Raw genomic sequence first — 18,831 nt, 5'->3', positions numbered from 1 at the left:
AAGAGCATAGAAGGGAAGGGGCAGAGGGAGAAGGGAGGGAGGGTATAAAAAAAGCCTATAGAATTCTCTTCCCTGGGATTCCCATGAAAGCATGTTTCTTTCCTACAAGTAGGGCATCTTGCACATGGGAGTTTTCCTCTCCTGTTTCCAGGAGGAGAAAGAATGAATGACATTGTCTCTCTTGCATCTGCAGTTTTCATTTGCCTTAAATAAAACAGCATATAGTGGGGTGGCATCTGCTACCACTGTCTAGTAACCTTTTGGGCAAGCAGGGATCTGCTTACAGACTTCCTGAGTTCTGTGCCTGGCAACGGCCACTCTTCACAGAGGACACAAATGCCACCTGTGCCATCTTCCCACAGTGGGGAGATGAGGGGAGAAGAATGCTTCTGTCTTGTGTTGCTCTGTGGTCATGTCTCCTGGAGTGTTGGAGCCCCACCCCACCCCTCGCCCTGGGTTTTAAGATCTTCATGAACTGAAATGTTAACCTACCACCCTCTTCCTCTACCATAGGCCTGACTGAGCTCAGGCTGCAGGAAACCAGCATTGCCAGCCCCTCCCTGCTCAAAGGCAGCAAGGACCTGCTGTGCCTAGGCTGTGACCTGGGAGATGCTTTGTCTGCCATGTGGGAGACTGCAGAGTGGGAAGGAGCTGTGGAGCATCAGCCTAAATGTGCACAAGAGGAGTGTGCCTGTCATTGCAACTCAGCAAAAGCACATCTGCCGGTGTGCCAGCCCTGGAAATGAAAGAGCAAAACTGGGAAACAGCTGGGGGCCTTGTGAAAAGAAGGATGAGGGTTTGCATTTGGTGTGTGTGTGTGTGTGTGTGTGTGTGTGTGTGTGTGTGTGTGTGTGTGTTCTTCTATACTACTACATGTTTATAGAAAATATACTACTTATACCTTTCCTAAATCATTTGAACAAAATTTAGAATAAGGTAGGGCTGGTGGTGTAGGCCTGTTATCCTAGCTACTCCCCAGGGTGAGGCAGGAAGATCATAGGTTGAAGGTCAGCATAAGCAACTTACTGAGACCTTCTCTCAAAATAAAAATAAAAATAAAAATAAAATAAGATAAAAAACCAGTCTGGAGCTATCGCTTAATGATAGAGTGCATAGCATATGAGAGGCTGGAATTAAAGGTGCTTGCCACCATGCTTGGCTAAAAATTATTTTTAAAAGTCTCATTCATGAACAGGGTCATCTTTTCTTTTCTCTGAAACTATACTTATGCAACCTCAAGGTTAAATGATCCATGCTCCTACCCACAATTCTTCAAGTACTTTCTTTGAGGCTCTGGATTGGAGTGATTAGGCAGGGCTCTACCATATGTGCTCCTTTGCAGAGTCAACTATGTCTGAGACATGGGTTCTCATATTTTGTAGTCAGATGCTGATTTCAGCCTTTCCCCCTTATTTAAATTTTAAAAAAATTCTGTATGTCGGTTAGGCTAATGGTACATGCATGCAGTCCCAGCCCTTGGTAGTTACCTAACAAGACTTTGACTCAAATTTGGGGGGATGGGACAGCATTGAAGAGATGGTTCAGTAGTACTAGCTGCTCTTCCAGAGGTCCTGAGTTCAATTCCCAGAAACCACATGATGGCTCAAATCCATTTATAGTGGGGTCTGATGCCCTCTTCTGGCATAAAGCCATACATACAGATAGAACACTCATATGCATAAAATAAATCTTAAAAAAAAAAAAAAAGAATGACACATGGTGAACAATGCCTTGAGGAACCATGAGAGAGGCTCCAGGAAAAAAAAGTCAGAGGGCCTTTTACCTCAGATGCATTTGTTCCCTGGATTGTTCTTGTACATGATTTTGTGTCTCCTGTATTAAACATTACATTCAATTTAGGAGGTATATTTATTCTCGTTGGAAGGCAGAAAATAGCTACAGAACCCAATCTGGTCAGTGTACCCTGAGCCTGGATATGGCCTTCTGTCTTGGTTCCCTGCATTCTCAGATATAATCTATATATAGAGAGAGGCAATTGTGTTTAAATTGGTATGTCCTGAGAAAGTTCTGGGAAAGTGCTACTCTCTTCATGTGCTTACTGGCATTTATTTACATGTTTTTCTCATGTAAAACTCAAACAACATTCCTTGTATCATTGCTTTCTTTGTTACATTTGTGTTTAAAACTACACTAAAACTGAGGTATGGTTGTCTACAGCATTAGATTTTCTGCTTCATCCTCTCAGGTCCTCAGATCCCAGATCCAGCTGACAAGATCTGCATAGGTCAGCCCAAGAGTCGACAGATGGAGATTGGCCTGCATCTGTCAGTTCTGGTACAAAACGACCTTGAAATCTCAGTTGTAAATGATAAATATTTATTTCTCATCTATATATTTACTATCTGTCAGGATCCAGCTGATCGAGTGATAATTACTTGCACTTGGCTCTGAGCTGAGTTCAAGCTGGTTTCCTAGGTTTCTCATTCATCTGTGACTGCCGGGTCATCTAGGGTGTGCTCTTTGCATGTCATTAGCATAAATCCAAAAGAGCAAACATGCTGAAAGCACACAGTCAGCCTCTGTGCACATCACAGTTATTAAATCGCCATTGGACAGCGCAAGTGACTGACCAAGCCCATGTCACAGGGCCAGCAAAATATCTCTAGTTCTCTTTTTAAACTAGTTCTAGTTTTAAAATTACCATGCATCTACATCATTCCTACCCCTCCCAAATTCATGATGATCATCTTTCTAAAAAGTACTACTATTATTTGTATACACATATGTGTATGTATATATACACACACATGTATGTATAACATGCTGAGTCCTTTTAGCTTTGTTTGTATGTGCATGTGTTCTGGGCTGACCTTGTGATTAGACACCCTATATAGGAGTTGGTCTCTGAAAGCAACCAATTCTCCCTGTCTCCGCAGTCATTGACCTCCTGCAGCTTTCTGTCTAGGGGTGGGACCATGCGGACTTTACCATCCCCACTAACATGTCAACTGGTGGTGTCATTGTGCTGGTCATGTGGAGAGCTCATGGGTGCAGCCTCCCTGTTGTGTCTAGGAGATGCCATCTAGCAGCAGGGATCATGGTCCTATGGTTCTCACAAACTTCCCCCCCAACACTTTTCCATGGTTTTCCCTGAGCCTTAGATTTAGGGGTTGTATAGATGTAACCAACCATCTTATTAAATAGGAAACACAGAACCAATGCAAAGAAGAAAGCCATGAGGTCAGAGTTAAGAGCTAAAACCTTACCCTTCCTCCTGCAGTGGTCCTACCTCTCTGAACCAGGGCTACTTCCTGTGTTAAAGTCTTTATATAGAGTTTCTGTTCTGCCTTCTCATTGGTTGTAAACCCAACCACATGACTGCCTCATCATGGCCTGTCTGTATAGACCTCCAGGTCTTTTATGGTTGGTATTGAGATTAAAGGCATGTGTATCCAATGCTGGCTGTATCCCTGAACACACAGAGACTTACCTAGCTCTGCCTACCAAATGCTGGGATTACAAGCATACACCACCACCACCCTGCTTTCCTATGGCTTGCTAATAGCTTTGACCCCTGGGCAACTTTATTTATTAACATACAAATAACATTTTAATACAAATAAAATATCACCATATTTCCCCTTTTCTATTTTAATAAAAAGAAAAAAGGAAAAAGCTTATAATTAACATAAGAAAAACTATATACAAAAGTACAACAACGTGCCGGGCATTGGTGGCGCACGCCTTTAATCCCAGCACTCGGGAGGCAGAGCCAGGCGGATCTCTGTGAGTTCGAGGCCAGCCTGGGCTACCAAGTGAGCTCCAGGAAAGGCGCAAAATTACACAGAGAAACCCTGTCTCGAAAAAACAAACAAAAAAAGTACAATAACTATATACAATATATACAAGTAATAAATACCTAAACAATGTCTAGTTCACTTGTATTTGACAAATTCGGAGAAAATAATTCCATTATCTATCCTATTGTATCTAATTCACTTTCTATCCTAATTAATCTTCAACTATAACTAATCTTCAACTCCCTCAGAGACCCAAGAAGGAAATGATATTAGCTAACAAAAATAAAAACAGGAAGTACATGCAAGCAACTTCCAAAAAATTGTGAGTTGACAGAAACAGCCAGCTGCTTGGACAGTCACCTGAGGTTTCCGCAGTGTTGTGGCATTATCTTCAGCCTATAGGCTTAGCATATCTGACAGACTCATTTGTGAAGTAGGATGTACACAAGGTCAACAGTTCAACCTCACATTGGGTGAGAGCAGTCCAAATACCAGAAACACCTGAATTCCACTAGTGTCATGTCATGATGCAGGATTTCAAATTCTGGAAATTGTTGATGTTTTTTGAATTCAGCTGTCCATTCTTCTTGGCTATGTGTGTATGTGGCTTCATCTCAGCATCCCATTCTTCTCCACATCCCTCTATTAAATGCCATTCTACTATTGAGAGGCTTAGTTACTCTTCAAGAATAACTGTTTCAGTTGTTGTTCCATTGCACATCAGAAGCCATCGGCCCACTGCCTGTTCAGCTGTCTTTGAAGAAAAAGGCACTGGACCTTTTCCGGATTTCAAAGGCCACTTCAGGGATGGTGCCATATTATCCTGGCCTCAGAAGATGCCTTTTGATAAAGCCATAACCACACTTGTTTTGGCAAGAATCAGTAGTCCTTTGTTTCGGGTCCTGTCTGTCCTGTTTGTCAGCAGTTGATTCAAGGATACTTTGTTATCCAGTGGCTAACTTTTGCTACAATGAAAGTTAACTCCAATTGCAGTTTTTTCAATGCCCATATTTTCTCTGAAGTAGATTGGTACTGCCAGGAGCCAACATGTCTCATAGTCATAACAAAAAAGAAAAATTTTCTAAGTTATTAAAACATTTTAAATGCCATATTCTATAGATCTCTGAAAGGTTTGAAGATGACCTGTCTATCTAAAATATATCTGTTCAATCTTGAAAACATACCTAATATGACTACAAGTTCTATTATAATGTCTAACTACTAACTTTCATTTCTTTATATCCTAATAGTTGGTAATAACAACATTCAAGGATCAGAAAATTGCATTACATTGTTAAATGAATGGTATAAGTACAATTAGAAATATATGTATAGCATTGTCTAACAATATCAATTTCAATATAAATAATTTGTATACAATATAAAACAATCCAATCAAATGTAAAGTATTTACATTTTTCTTTTCTTTCCTTCTTTTTTTTAAAAACAAGAACCTTAAATCTAATCTCCTTTGCTTAGCCCTTTTCCTAACCCTTGACAACAACTTGTAACCAACCCTCCTAATCAATGAAAATTATCCCAGACCCAAAACGCATTAAAAGACCAAAAAAGCCACCTGCCCCACACCACCTCTTTGGGAATGTGGGCGTCATATTCTTGAAATTGCTCCCTGCTGGGTATGGACGAAGGTATCTTTATTCTGAAAAGAAAAGTTTTAGGTTAATTGTCACATTCTAGGAAAGGTAACTATATCCTTCATTATCCAGTCTGTGTATAATGCCAAAATTCAGGGTTTATCTCAAATCCTTATTCAAATAGTCTTTGAGACGGGATCATCTCAGCTAGGCCTCTCAAAATTGCTCTGAGCACTTTATAGTTCAAAGCTGATCTGTAGATGATGTTTGTCAGCTTAGTGATGTTATAATTGTCCACGTGGAATTGTTGTTGTTGTGGGGCCCCATCTTCTTCCGGGAGACTTCAGGCCTGGCCGTGATTTCCTGAAGAAAACTGATAAGAGACTCGAACACAAAGACATATATATATATATATATATATATATATATATATATATATATACAGCTAATTGAAGCCTTTTTTATTTTTAGAATTAGTTAGTACTCTACATGACCATTCATATCTTAACAAAGTTTAAAATGTATACATATATATTAATCTTGTAAATTTTGATATAAAATTCATACTTTAAGAAAAGTTTAAAGAATCAGAATAGAATCAAAGAGTTGAGATTAGTAATAGAATAGTCCCTTCATTAATTTGGCTTTTCTCTTGTCCCATAGCAGAAGATGGCTCTTTTCTTCTGGCATGATACAGGGAGTTTGCATTTTCCTTTTAACAACATGCTTGAGTTTAAAGAAGGAGAGAGCTATTCTCCAACTCCAAAGTCAGCTTTAAATTTTAATTGAACTGGGACTATTAGAAGACCAATAATGTTAAATCTTTAGAGAAAAGCAGAAACAAACATTTAGGAAGACATAAAATTTTTTAGATGATATACCCATACACCATTTCACTCTGTTTCCTGGGATAGATGATTTGTCCCTTTTCTTCAGTTGTCTCATTTGTCCAGTGTTCTTCAAATTCCTTAACCTTCATTCTCCTAAAAGACAAAAACAAAAACCTTTCCCCAAGGTTTTTGGGGGATGTTCCTTTTTGGCAAGTTATTATCTGATTAAATGGAAATGCATGTTTTACTGGTATAAGTTAGTTTAAATTGGATGTTCATGCTGGTTGATGAACTATCACCTCCTCTAATTAAGAGGTCTCTCTTGCTCAAATCGAACCTTTATCAATTTTGATAGTACCCACAGCTTATCTTCTCCTGTAGAAACAAAAGCAAAACCTCGTCCCCAATGTAACACATATCCTGGTTTCCATTCTGAGGTTAGCACATCCTTAAAGTAAATAGGCTGATTTAATTCTGTAGTTTTTCCTATTATCCAATGTCTCTCTGCAGCTGTTGTTCCTTTCTCATTGGCATTGAGAAAATACAAAGTTAATAGAGCTTTATGTAGTCTATTTCTGGGGGTTTTTGTTATCCCTTTCTGTTTATTTAGCATATCCTTTAGAGTTCTGTTTGATTTTTCTATAACTGCTTGACCTGTGGGACTATGTGGTATACCTGTAATATGGTTTATATTATAATAAGCAAAAAACTGTTTCATTTTAACAGAGACATATGATGGAGCATTGTCAGTTTTGATCTGTGCAGGTATACCCATGATGGCCATAACTTCTAGCAAATGAGTGATTACAGGTAATCAGCTTTTTCAAAACTCAAAGCAGTTGCCCATTGAAATCCTGAATAAGTATTGATGGTGTGGTGTACATAATTCAATTTTCCAAATTCTGCAAAGTGAAACACGTCCATCTGCCAGATTTCATTCCTCTGAGTACCCTTTGGGTTACATCCTTCTGGTAATGGCATTTGATTGTAGAAGGAACAAGTAGGACTTTTCTTTACTATTTCTTTGGCTTGTTGCCAGGTTATGGAAAAATCCTTTTTTAAACCTTTACTATTGACATGATGTTTTTTATGAAATTCTGAGGCCTCCAGCACATTTCGTATCAATAATTTATCAATCTCATCATTGCTTTGTGCTAGATGTCCTTCCTGGCAGACCAGTAGAGGATTGAATGTGAGTTATATATAAAGGATGACTCCTTTTCCTGATTGTATCTTGTAATTGAATGAATAGTGAATTTAATTCTGAAGCATCAGGGATAAAATCTGCAGTCTCAATATATAATCCCACTCTTTCAGCATACTGAGAGTCAGTTACTATGTTGAGAGATTCTGAAAAATCCATTAATACCAACAGAATAGCATACAATTCTGATTTTTGAACTGAATTATAAGGACTTTGAACCACTTTACTTAAAATTTCTGATTTGTAACCTGCCTTTCCTTGTTTGTTGGTATCTGTATAAAATGTACAAACTCCAGATGTGGGTTTTTCCATACAATTCGAGGCAAGATCCAATCAGCTCTCTTTATAAGATCAATTCTATCGCTTTTGGGATATTCGCTGTTAATTTCTCCCAAAAAATTACTGCAAGCTCTTTGCCAAGGTTCACTTTCTATCCATAATTTTTCAATGTACTCCTTAGTTAAAGGTACGACAATTTCTGCTGGGTCTATTCCTGCTAATTGACAAAGTCTCAATTTTCCTTTCCAAATCAAGTCAGAGATTTTTTCCACATAAGTTTTTAATTTTTTATTTGGTTTATTTGGTAAAAATATCTATTCCAATATAATATCTTCCCTCTGCATTAATATTCCTGTTGGAGAATGCCTAGAAGGTAAAATAACCAAAATGCAATCCAGTTTTGGATCAATACAATCTACATGTCCTTCATGTACTTTCTTTTCTACTAAGGCCAATTCTTTCTCAGCTTCAGGTGATAATTCTTTTGGACTATTTAAGTCCTTGTCACCTTCTAAGGTTTTGAACAAATTATTCAGTTCATCATTTTTTACCCCAACAATAGTTCTTAGATGAGAAATGTCTCCAAATAATCTTTGAAAGTCATTAAGAGTCTGTAGTCAATCTCTCCTAATTTGCATCTTTTGGAGTCTAATTTTTTGTAGCCCTATTTTATATCCTAAATAATTAATAGAATCTCCTCTTTGTATGTTTTCAGGAGCAATTTGTAATCCCCAGCAAGGCAAAATTGTCTTTACTTCTTTAAACATTCTTTCTAAAGTATCTGCATTTGAGTCAGCTAATAAAATATCATCCATATAATGATAAATTATAGATTTAGGAAATTTTTTTACATACCACTTCCAATGACTGTTGTACAAAATATTGGCACAGAGTTGGGCTATTCAACATTCCTGTGGGAGGACCCTCCATTGAAATCTTTTAACCGGTTGAGAATTATTATAAGTAGGCACTGTGAAAGCAAATCTTTCTCTGTCTTTTTCTTGTAAGGGTATTGAAAAGAAACAGTCTTCTAAATCAATAACTATGAGAAGCCATCCTTTTGGTAACAGAGTAGGCAAAGGAATTCCAGATTGTAGAGAGGCCATTGGCTGAATTACTTTGTTAATTGCTCTCAGGTCTGTTACCATTCTCCATTTACCAGATTTCTTTTTAATAACAAATACAGGAGAATTCCAAGGGCTGGTTGATTCTTCACTATGCTGAGCATTTAAATGTTCTTCTACCAGCTCTTCTAAAGCCTGGAGTTTCTCTGTTGTTAAATGCTATTGCTGCTGAATCCATACAGGCTTGTCTGTTAACCATTTTAAAGGTAGAGCTGTTGGTGTTTTTGGAAGATTATCAAAATGTTTTCCCCTGTTCTTTTATGACATGGATGGCTGGTGAGCACTCATTAGAATAATATCTTCTAATATTTCTCTCAGAAACATGTACAAGTTTATGATTTGTTTCTGAGATTAAAGGAATGTTAATCTGAGTATTCCATTGTTGCAACAAGTCTCGACCCCACAGGTTCATAGCTATGCTAGCCACATATGGTTTTAATTTTCCTTTCTGTCCTTCTGGACCTATGCATTCGAGCCATCTTGCACTCTATTTCACTTGAGATAATTTGGGGATTCATGCCATAAGATGCTATTGCCTCCTTAAATCTTCATAAGTCTAACATTACAATTGGAATCCAAGTATTTTGTCCATTCTCTTCACCAGGAAACTGCTGTACGGCTACCGGATAAATTAAGGGTGATTGCGTGAAAACAGGCTTTCTTTCTGTAACCTTATGATCCAATTTTGAAACAACTTCACTGTTAATTTCTTCTGTCTGAATTTGAATTTCTCCATAAGTCATTTTTACAGGTTTAACAGGTTTTTCTAAGACTGTTATCCTGGCACTTAAATTGACTCTCTTTTTAAATAGTAAAATGAGGATAAGAAAAGTAATAAACTGAATAATTCAATCAATATTAATCTTCTCATATAGTTGTTCCATTGTCAGAGTGCCTAAAATTTCAAACAAAGCCCAATTTTCTTCCAATGTACACATAAAGCCCATTTTTTTAATGTAGAAAAAAATTCTGTTTTAAATAGATATCTTAATTGACTTACTAAATCTGCATAGAACAGTAGAAATCTGAGGGAATTTCAAAACAGCCACCTGGTGTTCGAGAGAGAGAGTAGCCTTTGAGCCAAGTCAAGCCTTGGCTTTACAGGCATGGGCCCTGTTCGGCAGGGCAGGCCTGAGTTGTTTGTAGCAGCAGCTTTAAGCAAGTAGCTCCAGCTGTGGGTCAGTCAGACCTGGGCCTGAGCTAGGAAGCTGGACCAAGCCAAGCCAGGTGGTTTTTAGTGGATTCTTGTCACTTTGGGTGCCAAATGTAGATGTAACCAACTGTCTTATTAAATAGGAAACACAGAACCAATGTAAAGAAGAAAACCAAGAGGTCAGAGCCAAGAGCTAAAACCTTACCCTTCCTCCTGCAGTGGTCCTACCTCTCTGAAACAGGGCTACTTCCTGTGTTAAAGTCTTTATATAGAGTTTCTGTTCTCATTGGTTGTAAACCCAACCACATGACCGCCTCATCACAGCCTGTCTGTATAGACCTCCAGGTCTTTTATGGTTGGTATTGAGATTAAAGGCATGTGTATCCAATGCTGGCTGTATCCCTGAACACACAGAGACTTACCTAGCTCTGCCTACCAAGTGCTGGGATTACAAGCATATACCACCACCACCCTGCTTTCCTATGGCTTGCTAATAGCTTTGACCCCTGGGCAACTTTATTTATTAACATACAAATAACATTTTAATACAAATAAAATATCACCATAGGGTTGTGTTGCAGATATATCAGATAGGGTTGGCACCCCCACTCACTTACCATCTGCATTTGGATCAGTTGTGGGGCTCTGTAACTGTCTTCATCTGTTGCAAAAAGAAGCGTCTTGGATGAGGGGTGAGAGCTCCACATATCTGTGTAAGGATAGTTACTGAGAAAACAAATCCTTTTGGTTTAGGGAAGTAGGAGTAGTGAGCTTTCCTCCCGGGTTTATGTTCTCTCTAGCCGTGGGTAGTTAGCTAGGGTTACAGTACTAAATATGAATCCCTCCTGTTGAGCAGGCCTTAAGTCCAATCAGACAGTTGATGGTAACCAAAATAAAGGTGCCAGTATTGCATCACTGTGGATATCCTGCCAGGCCAGTCACTGTTGTGTACATAGGTTTACAGTGGGGTAGGACTAGCAAATGCACCTATCCCTTGGCAGCTTCCATAGAATCTTCTGATTCTCTGAGAGCCAGTCATCAGGGAGAGGACTTTGAAGTCAGTTCCTGTACATTTCCTCCAAGTCCAGTGTTTGAAGAGCATGACTCCTCCAGCAACAGGGCCTTGCCTTCAAATTCTGGAGGCAACCAAGGGCAACAGCAATAGCCTATGTTGTTTTGTTTGGGGGTATCCCTTGGACTACCCTTGCAACAACTCAAGAGAACTCATGTCTCTCATACATGGTACTGGGGGCTTCATTACATAGTTCATGGCTCTTGTGGGGAGCATTATTACCCGGTGTCATAACTTCCTTAAACTATACATCTATGTATCCACATATATATATATTACATGTAATTTTAGGTAAGCATGAAATCACGTAGTCTATATGTTTCATGAAACATTCTTAGTGTTATTTATTAACCTCTCTGTATTGCTCACTTTTGCCACTGCCTACTTAAAGCTCAACTCCAATCTCCCCATTTTCTGATTCATGGTGCCTTGACCTCCCATCGCCCAATCTAGAGCCCCCCTGACTTGGTCTCTTTTTACTTTTCTGATTACTGTGGTGACTTATGTGAAGATAATGAGCTAAGCACTGCAGATACAAGAAAACACATTTGTTTTTCTGGGTCTGGATTCCTTCTCTCAGTATATACTCTAGTTCCACCTATTCACCTGCAAAATACACGGTTTCAGCTTTTTTTACAACGCAGTAGAGTTCCTTAGCATACAAATACCTTTTCATTATCCATTCAGTTTTGAAGGTCATTTAGGCTGTTTCCATTTCCTAGTTATTGTGAATACAGTGGCAATGAATATGGCTGAGCAAGTATCTGTGGATGATGTCAAGTCCTTTGAGCATTTGGCCCAGGAGAGTTTAGATGGTGGATTTATTTTAGCTATTTCAGGATTTCCAGAGTGGCTATACCAGTTTTCCATAGATATCTCTACTGCTAGGATACACAAGGGGTAGAACTAAAGGCAGATGTGACTAATTAGGCACAATACCACTGTGGCAATGCTTTGCAAAAAGTTAAATGGAAGAAGCAGCCCCATAGGATATAAAGTTGACTGCACAACTTGCCATGTGTGTAAAATATCATAAAGGAGTGGAAAAAAGCAAAACTGAAAACACAAACAAACAAAACACTGGGGTCATGAGATGTTTAGGAGCTTTTTATTTTTTCTTTGTTCATAATGAGTGCACAAATTAACAAAACACACCTACCCCACTGGTTAATACAGTTCACACTCTAAATTAACAAAGTGACATTTTCACTCATGTGTTTGTCTTCTGTGTCCTGGCTTAGCAGAATGTCAACCCCAAGAGACAAATCTAGACATTGTGGAAAAAGGAAATCAAGTTTGAACCTGTGAAGCTTGAGCCCCATAGACAGATTCAGATGCTAGTCTTTTTCTCTCTTGTCCTTCTCAGACACTGGTTTGAAAGTGATGGATTCTGCCTCCGTCAGTTCATCCTCAATAGGTATAGCATCGTCTCTCCTTGGGAGGACAAACCAAACGGTGTATCTGCCTTAGTGTTATCAACACCCGACGACTCCCTGCATTTGCTGGAAGTCTCTAACAGCTCAGAACTCAGGAAGCTCTCACTCTCCTCCCAATTTCTTTGTTTTCCATGTCCTTTGTGCTTGTTTCCATCATTGTTTCATGGAATGTTCCCACTCTCCTTCTCTTTTGATTTTGTGTCATCTTTCCAATTGTCACTATATCTTGTTGAAAGCTTTTCTGGATAGTTGCCACCTGGATTTCTATTTCTATAACTTTGTCCAGCAGCATAGTCTTCTCAGCACCCTCTTGTGAAGGGTGAATTTCTGATATTAAGAGGTGAAAGTCTCTATGGAGAGAAGTCGTGCCTGGTAGCTGAGATTCTAGACAGTGCCCCCACAACATACCCTTTGTTGTACTTGTTGTACCACTTTCGGTAGGTATTTCCTCTCCAGTGTGGTACCGTTGTTTCTCAAATGGGTCTCTGAAGTGGAGGCTTGGCCCTTAATAGGAGTTGATGTCATAGCGGGGTGGACCTTCTCTGTGGAGATCTTGACCGAGAATGATAACGTCTGTATTCAGGCGACCTTGACATGGATCGGTGACATCCTCCAGATCTAGATCCTGAACAGTGATGACGGCTCTCGCCTCTGCCTCTCCTGGGGTACGAAGATGATGATGGACAGGAGCGAGAGTGTGAGTGGCTGGAGGATCCAGAGTCAGATCTTGATTTTGAGTAAGTGTGTGAACTTCTTGAATCCGATGAACGAGTACAGGGAGATTTAGACCTTGAAAAAGAGCGCCTATGCTTCTTCGGAATTTTTTTGTATGTCAACTCCTTAAGAAAATCATTTGTAAACTCATCTAGCATGGACTGTTTCTTCTCCTCTTCCCTCAGTCGTCGTTGCTCTCTATAGAATTCTTCCCTAGACAAAAGGCATGTTTGCGTTGTAGGCATGGGGTTTAAATGAGCAGTCTGCACTCCTGACCAACATACCCAAGGTTTCGATATACTGGCAGGAGCTGGTGGAAACCTTGGAGGAGGGACACTGTATCCTGAAGGCTGGGGCTGGTGAGGAAGAAACCCAGGTGAGAACTGCAGCGGAGGGGCACCTGGAGGAACAGGGAGCATACAGGGATAGAAAGGAGGTGGAGGAACAGGAACACAGACTGGAGTTCCTGAGAGGGATGGGCCTTGAGCCCGCTCGGATCTTTGGCTCTGCTGTGGCCCACGCTCTGTGCTCCAGTGACAACTTCCTTCCCCTCTTCTGACTTGCTGCGGTGGAGAAACCAGGTGGCCAAGCTGGTTGAAATGTCCCCAACCTGGTGGAGGTCCACCACCTGGAAGAGCAGCACTTTTTCTTACCGGACCAGTTGTGGGGACCCACTGTCCCTGCAATGACGACTGTGCCAACTGAGACGCAGTTCCAAGGGCAGGCACCTCGTGACCCTTTTCCTGAGTGAGAGCCCCAATTGCAAATGAGGAGGCTCCCTTAGAATGCTCTGGTTCCAGCGCTGCGGCGGGTAATAATTTATCACCCGAATCCCGAAAAGGGCCGTCTGACTTTTCAGAATGGACTGGGATAGACACTGTCCCAGTCAAATCCGGTACCGGAGCTGGGGCAGAAGATGGAGTTCCAGGCACAGAGGGTGCCAAGGGAGCCGGACTTGAAGTTAACGAAGATACAGAGGGAGCTGGGAGAGCTGAGGAAGATGTCTCTGGGATCCTTAGAGGATCCAGCTGTCTCCGTACCAGAGTTCGGGCCAGAGGCTGGGGACTCCTCTGTCGGAGCAGTCTTGGTGGTGGTATTGGGGGTGGGGGTGGAGGGAGCTGTTGGCGAGGTCCTTTGGTATAGCCAGTTCCATTTTTGAAGTTATTGACAGCCTGTCGTAAACACTTGTTGGCAGCTAAAGCATCCGGAGAAACATGGTTCTGATGACATGTTGGACATGTATGTTCATCTGATTCCAGGAGTGCTGTCCTAATGCATTCATCACAGTAACTGTTTCCACAGCAGGGAATGATAGCAGCATCCACCATGATGTCCTTGCAGATGAGGCACAGGAGCTCCTCCGGGATAGGTTTTGTTTCTTCTTCTTCTGAAGATGACGACGACGACGACAAGGATGGTTTCTCTGGGAAGAAGGGTGGCTTCTCTTTCTTCCCGATCGCATAGGCCTCTGCATCTAGGGTCGGTATTGCGTATTTTCCAGAGTTGGTGAGCATCGCACCCTTCGTGTTAGGATCTTTCACCTCAGTCAGAAAACTGGTAGGAATTCCAGTGCTCCTTTTGATTCTCTGGCCAGATTCAAAGTTCTTATTCCTGTTTGTTGGGCAATTCTTAACACGATGACCAGGGACACCACAACGAAAACAGGTATAAGATGGAGGTGGTAGACCCAGAGGTTTCTTCACGGAACTGATTGGGTCGTATTCTCGGCCACATTGCCACATCATTGCTTTGATTTTATCTTCCTCCGAAGCATTGGCTTCAGCCAGATTGGCAGTCTCTGTAAGCTGGGCCAGAGAAATGGATGCAGAAGAATCATTGGTTGCCTGTGTAGTCCCCATCACTGGTTCAGTTCGACTTCGAGCTTGTGTCTTCCTTGACGACTTAACGCCTCCACTGGGAATTCTTCTGACAATTACAGATGAGTTTTTAGGAATTGACGCATTGTCATCTGTATATTCTTCTTGGGTCTCTGCGTTGAAGATGCGCAGGTCGCTATTGGCAGCTTTCAGCTTTTCTCTGCCCATAATCTGCTTCTTTAAGTCGCAGAGGGAGATTTGGAGCCCATCAAAGATGATCGTGTCATAGTTGAGTTTAGAGGAAAATTTGTAGTGCACACCGGGCATGGTGGCAGAGGATTCTGTGGGCTAGGTGCCCCTCTGAACTCTGTCGTTTTGTAGCCCTGGCACCAAGTTGTGTGGGCCTGAAGTCCTGGCACTTTGACTTAACAACTGTCTTCAAAGATGCTGTCTCAGAGTAAAGCTGGCTCTGTGGGGTAGAGCTTAAATGGCTTACTCTCAGGGTAGTTGGTTCTTGCCCCACATTGGGCACCAGCTATACCACCAATTCTAATTTGTTTGAATAACAAAAACCCAGGATCAGATATCACGGTAAATGCTGAAAGAATAGTTTGACCAAGAGAAAACCCACAGCCAACTTACCTTTTCAACTCCTCAGCTGACAGGGGGAGATGCTCTCTCTAGAAATCCTCAGACAGAATGACCTGAAATCCTGTATCCACTGGCTTTATATTACTGTCTCCACCTCCCTGATCCTGGGATTAAAGGTGTGACCCATCCCCACCCCTTGGCTGTTTTAGACTGATTCAATCATATGGAGCCCAGGGTGGCCCTGAACTTCTGATCTCCTTGCTTTCTCCACCAGAGTGCTGGGATTAAAGGTGTGTGCCACCACTTCCTGGCCTCTATGGTTGACTAGTGGCTGGATCTGCCCTGTGATCTTCAGGCCACCTTTATTTGGTAGGGCACAAACAAAATATCACCACAGCCATACTCAGCTACATATGAATTAGAGACCAGGCTACATAAGACTTTAAAAAAACAAACAAACAAACCATCAAGATTTGAGGGTCTATGGGTCCCATCTGACATCAAGCATTTTTCTTCATGTTGTCTTCCATGGCTGAATTTTAAATGCTCTTAATACTTAGCCTAAAATATTCAATAAAACTATCCATATTTCTTAGGGAAACTTCCAGGTCTCCCAACTTTTTAAATGCCCATTTCCATCAGAGAGCTGATCAGCAGAGCCTTTCATGGACACTGTCCTTTTTGCATCATGAGCTTCTGCCCATCCACCCAGAGTTTCCTATCAAATTCTCCTTGCCTCTTTCCAGACTATGTCTAGCTTGCTTGTCCAATTGTCTCCTACTGCAAAGGCTTCTGTAGCCCGTCCCAGGTACCCACGGCACTGATCTCATTTCTCATTGTCAAGTTTCTCTGTCAATCATCTTTCACTAACAGTGACAAACACATTAGAAATTCAAGTGATGAAAAGGGAATGTTCCTTTGCTGGTGCATTTCAATGTATGAACCCACCCACCACGTATTATCTCCATTGCTTTGGAGCCTGTGGTAACCTGTGTTTATTTCAGAAACCCCACCATCTAGTCTGCTCCTTTGTCCTTCTTTACCACTTTATTCCCATTCCCCCCTCTGCCTTAAAACCTCCTGCTTCATCTCACATTTTATACAAAACAGAACCCTAAATTTTTTTCAAAATGAAAGAAATATGCTGGCATTTTATCTCCTTTAGAATAAAAATACCTCAGTTGAAATGGGCACCAGAAATTAAAACAAACTCTGAAAATGTGATCTTCCTCATCTCTTCACAAACTCACTTCTTTACCAGCCATTGTCCCTTCTGGAATTAACTACTTTTAAAAGAAACCAAACCTGGGGAGTTTTCTCAAGTGATGGAGTGCTTGCCTAGCAACCAACAAGCCCTGACTTCAATCACCTCTCTTTTGTAAAATCATAAAACTGGGCATGGCGATGCACTTGTGGACCTTGGTCCACATAGTGGTTGTATTGGCAGCATGGTCTATGTGAAATCCTGTCTCAATTTTAAAAAGACAACGGAAGATAGACCTACTTAGTTGTTAATACATTCAATTACTATTAGTGCAGTTTTTGCTGTTAGGTTTTCTGTAAGTGTAGTGTTGAGCACTTCAGCACCATCAAAGCTTACTTTTGCGAGTTGTATTGACCCCAATATCTAACCCCATTTTCTCTTAGGAAATCACAGTTCAACTGAGACCTTTAATACATGTTGCACTAGTTAGTGAACAGTATGGCCTGTGGGAAATTTACAATCACCTTTAGTCTTCTCAGGTTTTTCCAGGCGAAAAGATAAATGGACCCTTCAATCAAGCATCCCACCCCTCCATCCCTGTAGCTGGTGTGCTGATGGCATTCCAGAATCTCAGCAACAGAGTGATCAACTCCCAGTTGTTTCACTGTGGCTCCCTGAGTTGGTTGCTTTGACTATGTCTACACCCCCTTGCTTTAACAAAGCTCTGTGTTGAAATCTGTCTCCAGGCTTCCTGCACTGGGATTGGTACTTGTTTTCAGGTCCCTAGAGTAACCTTGTCTCAAACAGAAACCAATCCACACCATGATGCCAGCCCCCAAGCACACACACAAGATCACACCTGTGTGGTGATATATTGTGTACCCCAATAAGTTTGAGGATCAGAGGACAAAGCCAGCCACTTAACAAGTCATAGAGGTCAAGTGGTGCTGGCACACACCTCTAATCCTATCACTCAGGAGGCTGAGATGTGTCTGGATCTCTATGAGTTCTAGGCCACACTGGGCTACATGAGAGAAACAGAGCCAGACAGTGGTGACACACACCTTTAATCCCAGGAAGTAGATGCAGGACACAGAAAGTTATATAAGGTATGAGGAAACAGGAAATCACTTGCTTTAGACTGAGGATGTTGTAGAGGTAAGAATTAGTGGCTGACTGCTGTGCTTCTCTGATTTTTCAGCTTTCACCCCAATATCTGGCTGGAGGTTTTCTGTTATTAGACCATTTAAGATTTGAATAACATCTGGTGTCCATCTTGAGGGGCACAAATTCACCGAAAACTGCTTGCCTGTGGCATTGCAGGCTCTGGCTCAGGTCTGAGCTGCATGCAGCCAGAGTCTCCACCCCACATGGGCTGGAGTCCCTAACCCACTGGCCAATTTGTTGTTGCAGCCTCTCTGCTTCTTCTCTGCTGGTGGGTTGTGGGCTCTCATCCCCATCTTGGGCTGCTACCACACTAGGTAGCTGCTTTGAAACCCACTAGGGCTTCTACTGTTCTACGCTGAAGCAGTCAGTCTCACATCTGAATCATCATTGTCAGCAGATTTAAAAAGTTGGTTAATATGAATGCCAAGATAAAAGTTTTAGGTAAACTTGTTAAAATAGATCATAGAGATACTCAGACCCAGACATAGGAATTTAAAGGTGAACCAATCTCAGCATTGCATTATATGGTTACAGAAAAACAGCCTAAGGCTTTCAAACAGTCAACCTTAATCTATCCAATAACCTGACAGGAACTGCCAAATGCTGAAGGCTCTATAAGAGCTGACTGAACTCCTGTGCAAATGTTAGATTTAAGGAGATTCAAAGATGCTATAGTCTCAGATGGTATGTATCCCCCATTTGTGAAGCAGACATAAAACTCATGGTCAATGTGAATTATTCCTCAAGACTGGAAGGATTTGGTTACAGCTGTCTTAGTAGCTGGTCCCCAATGACAATGGTGGATGGATGGGGCTGAGACCATTGAATAACAAAGTAGGACTAGAGGTATGGAAATCTCCCAAAATCAAATTCTTGGAGAGGGA

At 41.2% G+C, this 18,831-nt stretch overlaps 1 pseudogene; it reads right to left on the bottom strand.

The window, feature by feature from the left end:
• Nucleotides 1–12,355: 12,355 nt before the first annotated feature.
• LOC114688840 lies at nt 12,356–15,312 on the bottom strand (annotated as a pseudogene).
• Between the last annotated feature and the right edge of the window lie 3,519 nt (nt 15,313–18,831).

The sequence above is a fragment of the Peromyscus leucopus genome, chromosome 8b, assembly GCF_004664715.2.
Source record: "Peromyscus leucopus breed LL Stock chromosome 8b, UCI_PerLeu_2.1, whole genome shotgun sequence".
Taxonomy (NCBI): Eukaryota; Metazoa; Chordata; class Mammalia; order Rodentia; family Cricetidae; genus Peromyscus; species Peromyscus leucopus.
This window is presented reverse-complemented; position numbering and strand designations above follow the sequence as displayed.